At 46.0% G+C, this 7,802-nt stretch overlaps 1 long non-coding RNA gene across 1 annotated transcript; it reads right to left on the bottom strand.

Annotated features, from left to right (window-relative positions):
* Positions 1-677: 677 nt before the first annotated feature.
* On the bottom strand, positions 678-3,568 carry LOC144175802 (uncharacterized). Its single transcript, XR_013323693.1, has 2 exons — positions 3,476-3,568; positions 678-2,073 (listed from the first exon to the last, which is right to left on the bottom strand). It is a non-coding gene; the product is annotated as an uncharacterized LOC144175802 (long non-coding RNA).
* Positions 3,569-7,802: the final 4,234 nt, after the last annotated feature.

The following is a 7,802-nucleotide window of genomic DNA, read 5'->3' as shown; positions in this document are numbered from 1 at the left end:
CATTGTTGCGTAGTCGGAGATGATGTGCTGGATACTAGACATAGACACCCTCGCTGTAAAAACAGAACGCCCAGCGCCGATCCCAGTTCTCAGCGCCGATTTTTGACTCCCTGCGGCCGTCCGCTACTGCGCGGTAACGCCTTGTGCTCGATTAACGGCAATGCACGGGTCCCTTCGTCGCGAACGTCATCAGCTGCTCGGCCAAACGCTGCACTAGAATTTTATCCAGCATGACATGCACCTGTGCGAAAGTGAGGGTGAAAGCTTGCCCACAGAGAAAGAAATACTGGTAAGAGTGGACACTCCCATAGAGCCCTGCGGCCGAATGACTGTACTGTAGTGTAGCGCACCGAGCGGACGGAGAGCCAAACTAGTAACCATACTTTCGTACGTTCACTTTCGGTTTCGGTTTCGCGGACACCGATTTTGGCGGGTAGTTTGAAGGACTGGAAAGCGCTGCTCACAGCGACGGGCATCGGTACGGTATTCGGACGCTTTCATGCAATAATTAGTGTTTATTTGAACATATCATTCTCAGGCTTAGTGCCCGTATGCTTTTACAGAAAAAAAACCTTTTTCTGAAAACGTGAAATTGCAATTAACAGTACCACTCACACTTGGTTAAGAATTCTGTCGCGTGTTCACATGTTGCCGAGCCACATAAAAGAGACACACCATAAATGAAGAAATATTTATTGCATGGCAGTAAACGGAACAAGTTCAAATTGTCATCATTCTTTGCAACACACATATAATAATAAACAGTGAGTAATACACAACAGAGACAATACACAGTACTGAGAGGAAAATACGTTTGCAGGAATGAAAAAAAATGCACAAGTAAAGGTACCACAACCACACAAAGGATTTTTTCTCCACGGTAATTGAAAATGTAGAAAACCGAGAAACTCAGCCATCCACAGATTTACTTGTATCTACGACACCCTCAGACGCTGTTCGCTGTTGCAGTCATACTAAAATATCAACCATAACATAATCTAGACACTGGGATACTTGCAACTGTTTACAACCACTATCTCCGCAGATAATCTTCTTAGTCTGGCAATTTCTCCAGTTAGGATGTGAAAGAAGGGAAAAACTTTGGCTTTGATGGCCTCGCTTATTTGATGAACGCTGATGAGATCTATTGCCTCGGGGCAACTTCAAATCAGTAGCAGTAATTGAACAGAAATCCCATTTATGTGGAGATGCACACGCAAAAGGTTAAGAGGAAAAAAATCAACTTCCTATTGGTTCCTTGCAAGGGTGCATTTTCCCAAGAAGCCGGGTTACCTTCCGAAAGCGTTGCCTTCCCAGTAAAGGCAAAGGGCCAGGCAGGGATATTTTAGGTACGTGCACGTAGTCAACCGACAGGTTCCAGGCTCGATTAAGGCACACAAATTCATGCCTTCCGCTGTCAATACGAACAGTCTAATATAAGAAACAGGGAAGCAGTATATGCTTCTCGTGTATGAGACAATGGTGGCACATTACAGAATCCCATAAGCATTTGACAACGTAGGTCCCAACATGGCTCTCTTCATCTAGGCCAGTCCGACAACAGACAGCACGTATGGTGACAAACGACATTTAGCATGACCTCTTACCCTGGCAGTCTTCATAATGTAAAAGGGTTTTTGTGAATGTACTGTTTTCACAATATTACAACTAGCAGCAACAATAACTTGCGAGTGGAGTTTGGAGACTATACGCTGTTGTTAGTGGTTTTAATGATATGAGGCATGTCAGTGATAAAAAACCGTTTGTTCCTTGAGTCAACGATAGTCTTTTAAGTGGTCACGCCTTATTGAGTGCCGAGAATTGCGTTAGATTTTAGGTGCTAATGGCAAGGTTCAATAGATGGAATACAGTTGCGGTATCCATCAGAAGCATCAATAAGGTAGCAAGAAGCATTGCAGGCAGTCATTAATACAACTGAATAACTCTGGGAGAACAGTTGGCACGGCCACTTTTGTGAGTCCTGTGAGGGCACGATTCATGAAGTGCTTGCACCATGTTTGGTATGAAGAATGCAGCTGGCTGGTTGGCTCTGTCTTGAGGGCACCTGTAGACCTGCACAGGTGATAGGTGATATAGTACACAAACTGCTTGCAATAACAGATGATATGCGAATAGTCTGTAAATTTCACTGCAACTAGTATTCAAGTATTGCCTCCAGTGCATGCCTCCTATTTAAAACACAAGTTCTCTTATTCTATTCAGCAATCATGCGGTCAAGCTATTAGCAACACTTAAAATATGGGTCTTTGTAATTTCGCAACACTGGTTAGGCACATTCTTAATGCAATTCACCTATTGTTTGGGTTAACAAGAATGATAACGCTGCTTACATAGCCTGAATCCCTTTGTCTTTTTTTGTAAAATCAGGACGAAGAGAGAGAGCGAGCTGAACGTTAAACAAACCTGTTGCCCCACGGGCTCGCGAAAGAAACGCATCCCGAGAACAGGCACCTGGCGAAAGTATATTTGGGCGCTGTGTGGGCACCATGGCAAGCAGCAGTGAGCGTCGTACTGAGTACTACTGACCGCCAAAGGCCATGCCTTAAAAAGATATGACAAGAAACACACAGTTCTGACTAAATAGGTGCAATCTGCGCAATACGTGTTTAATGAAACTAGCCAAAATATGACCAGAGAAAAGAGAGCAAACGCTTGAAAAAACGGCAAGTGTGGAACAGTTGTATGCAATGCCTGCGATACCGGAATTGATATACGATGTAGAACGAAGACCAAATTTGAAGATTTCAATGCACTGCGCACTCACCCCGCATCGAGCAAAGCTGTTATCTGCCGACGAAAGAAGCGTTTTTACCGTACCTGGCGCGCCAAAGCAAAGCGACGAGCGCGCGTTATCTGCGTCGGCGAGCGGGTTCGCTTTGTACGCAAGCAGCTTGGTATGCACCCATGTGTAAAACTTACGATGAGTGTAGGGCTGCTGGTTATGCCCAGATAAGTCAAATTAATGCAGATACGGCTACTTCGCCGTGTACGTTAGCCCGGACGGCTTTGCAGCGCATCACGGCCATAATAGCAGTAACAGTTGGCCAAGCTAGCAATGGCTAGCTAGTATAATACAACGCAGCCTGCGGCTCACGTAATTCAGTGCAGCGACAGCGCACAACGCCTGCTTCGCCTACGGACCGCCGGCCGGCCGGCCACTTCCGCAACTCACAGCCGTCGTTTGCGGCACGTAAACGCTACGTGCGACGACGGGCGCGTACCGCTGGCATCCCTCAGCGCTAGATAAAACGGCACAACCAGCCTAAAATACCATTACGTCCAGCTAAAAAATGGTGTCTTACGCCTTTCCGGGGCGTTTCCAAAGCGCTTATCTTAAAGACGCAGCACTAGCTATGCCTGATTCCCTGAGGTTACGCAGTGCTCGCAGCGTTTGCAGTACAAGGAAACGTAAATATGATACGCCACACCAGCACTTTAAAGAAGAAAGTCTCACCTTTCGTTCAGGATGCAAAACCGATGTCGCAAATAAAACGCTAGGCGTTTCCTTCTCAACAACAGAGGTTAGCACGAGGCTGCAGAAACGCACGTGCAAACGCTGCCGAAAGAGCCAAATGGCGGCTTGCGCTTGCGGCTTGGCGGCTTGGCCAGGCTTGGCGCAAAGAAGCCACAGAAATTTACATTGACAGCCATTCAACTTATTACACAAATAAAAATGTGTAGTCTAATGTGTAACAAAATTTTAAAAGTATAATATTGTGTGTTAGCTTAATTTTAAATATATAGTGTTTTACCACTTGCGCCGACTGCCGGACGGCGCGCGAGTCACGCCACTCGGCCGCGATAAGCCCGTGTGTCCACTCTTCTAATTTTTTTATTTCTCTATGGCTTGCCTCACTTGGATCCCTATCGGCGTGAGCGTGCGGAGTGCGATAACAGCGCCGCGGTGCGGCCCTGCTGCCGCTCCGGCTTCCTGCGCTGTGGTACATTTACAATTTTGGCCGATAGTACGTATCATACAGTGCTACTGTATCTGGCGGGGATTACTGCTCTTTCAGCTCGCTGAAGCTGCGGTGACCCAGGCTCCAATATCTTTCAGGGCAGTCGCTTGAAGATAGGTTCCCGACGAGCGGTCGAGATGGAATCTAAGAGCAGTGTCCCGGCCATAGTTTCTTATTGAGTACACTAGACAGGAAAGTGCGCCTGGGAATCCATGTCGCCGTTAAGGGTTATGGGAATAGCGCAGGTGCTCGCTTGGAGTGTGTATTATGTTCGTAAGCATATACTTGGGTTTTCTTTCTTCACATGCAGTGAGATGTTTACGTGGTATGCGAAACGGTCGAAACACCAAATTCATCCGTGTTCTTAGGTAGCCGCGGGATCGTGGTAGCTGCGAGCCGTAACAGAGGTATGACAGCCGAGGCACGGTGTGTACGGTGGGACAGCGGGTGGTCGCGCCCTATGTTGGCCATGCCTGCGTCGAAGGAATGGTTCATTGCAGGTTTCCTTCCACCCGTACGCTGCTCTCTCGCGGGACACCAGTGGGCGCGAGTAACCCTTGTGAAGTTAGATGTGTCTTCCTCGTGCGCGTGCACATGATTGCCAATAAGCTCCGGCCAATGCAAATTATCAGAGTCATTGAGCTACCACGTCAAGCTACCCCCTCGGCAAGGAAACTTTGTAAATTTCATTAGTTCCCACTCAGTTAATTGTCTACCACGAGACTTCAACTTGAAGAATATTTAGTCCATATGAACTCTGCCTTCGTGGTCTCATCTCCCCTTTTCAACCGGCACTTTGACCATAACGAGTTCTTGTAAAGAAACCCTAACCACTATATCACCGTAACCACTATCACAGTGCTTGTAAAGAAACCGTAACCACTATCACAGGCAGAACTTTCCAAAAACGTCTTCTGAAAACTCTGAATGCGCGAATCTTTTCAGTACAATTGTTTGTCCAAGTTGTTTACGACAAATACATCGTGCAATATCTATAAAGTACACAGTCCGCATGAGGTTGCTATTTTCTCTATGCTATGCCGATTCAGTGAAAGCGTTTTACAGTGTCCAACTCATGGGTCGCAACGCCTTGAAGAAGCCAGTGCTTGCACAGACGTAGAACAGCGCCGCCATACTATTTCCGCCACAAGACCCATTAACGAAACGCTGCATCCTGCAGCATAAATGAGTACGTAGTCATGAAATGGCATGTCGAACACGATGACCCTGGCCAGTGCTTCATGTAGAGGTGGGAGCCGAGAGATGTTCACGAGTGCAAGGCCGGTCTCATGCACAGTCTGCAGTAGTCGCCGGTGCTGGTGCCTGCACGTGGGATACCAAGAGCGTATGAAGCCACGGAACACATAATGGTAGCGAGGTTTCGCCTGTTTACTTTAAAGTGGCCTGTATTACTTGAGGAATACAAAAGGACTAGGTTCTATACCCAGAAGGGCTGCACGTTACGCTATGCCGCTTAGGCGCCAGGAGCATAGAAACAAATTTCCAAGTGGTCCACTTGATACAATACGATAAATTGTGCAGGTATATGAAAATATTTGATGAGCAGAATGGCGTTTTTAGGAGCGTGCAACTGTAAATGAAATGCGCATACGAACAAGAAGTGGTTTCGGACGAACCAAAATCGGAGACATTGGATGTACACGGGATGGGATTTTGTAAAGGTTGGTGCTGTTGACCAGGAAAAGTCCTGTTTAAGTAAGAAACATCGGGTGATGGCCCTAACAAAACAGTTCAATGTCACTAGCGCGTGAACTTTGATTCGTTGAAACCAAAACAGTTGGTTTAGAAAATAAGTAGCTACCATGTTATTCAAGACTATTTTCTGAAGTTATTAAATTGTTGGTCACCAAGCGACGAAGATCTGTAATTACAACCATCCTCACTAACACACTAATTGTCACATTTTTACCGGACCAAATACTCACGCTTCCGAAGACCTAAGTGATAGTAACAAATTAGTGACTGATGCTTTGCTGAAAAGGTTTGGCTATCAAGACGTCGCTTGAAGCGTGCGCCCGACTGCGCAGCATAATTATAAAGCAACGAACTCCCGCTTTGAGTACAGTACTTTATAAGACGCGACAATTGAGTTTCATTCAAGGAAATGAGGAAGGAAGGAGCAAGTCAATACATGAGTTCACCCCTTTTTTTACCCTTGCTATCTGAAAGGGTGGAAAACAAAGGATATATTATAAGTGCACATTTCCATACAATCAATTGCGTTAGGCGTAGAGAGGGGTGATTTATTCATTTTTATAGAAATTCCCATATACATACGAAAATGTAGTACAAGTCACCTGACCACAACTTTTAGAGTGATGCGAAGACACGGAGAAAGATCTCTATATAAAGTTCCTTAAGCTGTGGACAAAACTTCGCTGTGAGTAACACCTTGAAATCGCAAAGAGCAACCATCTTGTCGTAAGATGAGAGGTAGTACCGCGAAATAATTCATGCCTTTAGAGTGGCGTACAGTAAAAGCTCGTTAATTCCAACTCCAAGGGGACGTCACCTCAGTTTAACTTAATGAAGCTTTGAACTAACGAAAGTGAAGCGTAAAATGTATACAATGCCATTGTAGAGGGTAGACCATGTGAGAAATCGAATGCTTGAGAACGACCGCATTCCAAACCTGCATTTTACTGTTGAAGGCTAAATCTATAACTTGTTTTTCTAACAAGACGGCCTTGGAATACGTGGAAGGCCTCCTTTCCACATACTCAGAAAGTGAAGAGGAGACGAGTAGCATTCCATCCGGTCATTACTTTCCAGTGCTTCGGTGCTTTGTCCGCCACCTCCTCGAGGTCACTGGCAAGCTCGGCTGCAGGTTCTACGCTTCTGACCACACACATGACGCCATCCGGTCACCACTCCCCACACCCTGAAAACGTAACCAAAGCTAGGTAATCCTCAAGGAAACTTCTTACAAAGCGACCACTGTGAAGGTTTAGATTGCTTTTAGCGGATTTAACTTCTCGCTCTGTTTTTCCCTCCTTTCCGGATGCGGCAAAACTTCGTGTGTAGGCAGCGGTGCCGTTTCTCTGGCGCGCGCCAGGCCGCAAGCTGCCGGCGCGGAGGAGCGTAGTTCGAATTGTCCGTTGCGGAGGCCCTTACATACGCATCCTTGGGGACTTGGGTGGACCAAAATCGTACAGCTGGAATTGTCCATAAATTCGTATTATTAAAGTTCTTATTAATCAGGTTTCACTGTACAAACACTTTTGTATCAATGGTCTTCTAAGGCTTTCGCGCTTCCTTTTTACGAAGGCACAACAGGAACCTTGCCATTCCCTACGGCGAATAGTGGACGGAACCCGTCGATTACAGCGAGGAGGATGAGAAATTCACATGATACTCAGTCGATCTAGGTTTATTCCCTCAACTTCCATGTTACTGCCCCTTAACAATTAACCGTATAGACGACATACATTTTTCATTCATTCTCAAAATTCTTTTCACAATAAAACTCAGGCTATTTTTACGGCACCCAAACCAATGAAGCCATGTAAAAGGAAAACGGCGGAAAAGGACGGGATTTGGCGGAACCTTTCCCGAGCACTCTTGTGTCTCCGTATAGATGACTTCCGCGATTTCCTGATGCCGCCAAAAGGAACAGCAACTTAACAAACTTTGCCACTCCTGCTTACGAGATTTCAGTGAAGTCCGAAAGCTTTCTCGCACAAAACTGCTTCAAACGTGCGTGAAAACATTCGCTAACAGTGCCTGTACTGTCGCTGAAAGTGCGTCTAGTCGATGGTCGGACCTTCAAGACCTAAGTAGCAAAAAAACAAAGAACCCATC

This window comes from Haemaphysalis longicornis, unplaced genomic scaffold (genome assembly GCF_048455015.1).
Source record: "Haemaphysalis longicornis isolate Haplotype H1 unplaced genomic scaffold, Haemaphysalis longicornis Haplotype H1 scaffold_3, whole genome shotgun sequence".
Classification (NCBI taxonomy): domain Eukaryota; kingdom Metazoa; phylum Arthropoda; class Arachnida; order Ixodida; family Ixodidae; genus Haemaphysalis; species Haemaphysalis longicornis.
This window is presented reverse-complemented; position numbering and strand designations above follow the sequence as displayed.